The following is a 1,829-nucleotide window of genomic DNA, read 5'->3' on the forward strand; positions in this document are numbered from 1 at the left end:
GGGATTATTAGTAGAAGAGCCGGAACCCCGCGACACTATAGGTTTAAATGTATACCATGGTGCGAAAGTTTTGAAGCGGCGAAATAACGCCGCAGTACGATACAATGGTAGACATCCACAGGTAGAGAGAAACCAGGAACAAGGTAATGTAGGAGGGGGGAATGAGATGCAAGAAATGCATAGGTTTATAGCTTCTCAGGAATACGAAAATGCTAGACAGAGAGCATTTGAAGATTGGCAAGTTCATCAGAACCAGATCATAGCGCATTGCCAACATATAGGTAGAAACTATATTCCTACACCGAAACCCGTCTTCCCTCCTTGGTCGATAGAGATGCAGCCACCATATCCTATGTATGACCCTGCCGAAGCATTCTATAGCACTTATGGTTATGCGTGGAACCCCTATTGGTACCAATATCATCCTTAGTTTACTTATTTTTTTTTTTATTTTGTAATTTGTAATTATTGATATGTTTAATACTTTTGTTAATATTGTAATCATTTTTATAATTATCTAACTTTTATTTTTAGATTTTAATAATTTTTGAATGTGGGGTAATAAACCAAACTTCAAAAATATGTATATATGTTTGCAGTTTATCTTATGTACACAACAGGGTAAAACAACGCATTTTCAAAGACTGGCATTAAGTTCAGCAAAAGCAATTAATTTTGACGACAAGATGCAAAATATATGTGAAATAACAACAAGACGGAATGAACAAATGATGTGCACCATTTATCATTCAGCAAACAAACGCCAATATATTTGGAAACTTTGGTAAAAATTTAATCATTTTCACACAAATCACCCTCAATAATTTAAATTGTTACTGATTTCTTGCAAATGAGGGCATTGCAAGATCTTAAGTGTGGGAAGGGGTTAAATTCTTTCGGATTTTAAAATTTTTATATTAAACACTTGGTTACCATTAAAAATACTAGTAAAGCAGTAGTTGTATTAGAATCTAGTGCTCTCTGATAAAAAAGAACAGCCCTAGTCTTATATACTGACTACCCAATTCTAGTAAAAATTTTCAATTAAATGAATTCAAATCATGTTTATACATATTTATGAACGATAAAACTAGGTTTTAACACCGAAATTATTGTTACCTCGGAAAGGACATAAATTGAGAAACAAACTAAAATGTTAAAATTCATTTAAAATGGAATAGAGGACGATAAAAAAAAATAAAAAGCCAAGTGTGGGAAAATTTACCAAGTTATTTTAAACATATGTCACATATATCTGTAACAAATAACTGAAAATACTTTTGCTTTGGACTAAACTAAACTGTTTTACCCAATGAAAGAAAAGAAGAGATGGATCTACATGATGAATCAATTCCATCATTAAAAGGAAGTAAAGTCTTCCGAAAAAGACACGCACTTCTTGATTTAGGTCAAGAAGTTGTCGTCCAGACCAGCTGTAGGTTGACGAAAAATCTAGAAAAGTCATCTCTAAAATCAGCAGGAAATCCACGGACCTCAGCATTAAACAGGGTCGCCAAGTGGTCAGATTTATCCTAACCATGAGAAGGATTTATCTCGTACAATGGGGGGGCACCGTGCAAATTAGCTGGATAAGACTAATGAATCAGATCCCCAGAAAGGATAATCTCCTTAAAGATTAAAAATCAGCTTTTAAGACTGATATTACTCAATCCTAGAGATTGACCTTAAAGATTGAGAATTCAAACTCATGGAATTCAATGATATCTAAACTCGAGCTTAAACGAGAAAATACTTTGATCAAAAATTACAAACCGATTTGTTTTCTGAAAACCCTATTTTCAATGCGTTCATTACCATTGAACGTAAAA

Source organism: Rutidosis leptorrhynchoides, chromosome 11, assembly GCF_046630445.1.
Source record: "Rutidosis leptorrhynchoides isolate AG116_Rl617_1_P2 chromosome 11, CSIRO_AGI_Rlap_v1, whole genome shotgun sequence".
Taxonomy (NCBI): domain Eukaryota; kingdom Viridiplantae; phylum Streptophyta; class Magnoliopsida; order Asterales; family Asteraceae; genus Rutidosis; species Rutidosis leptorrhynchoides.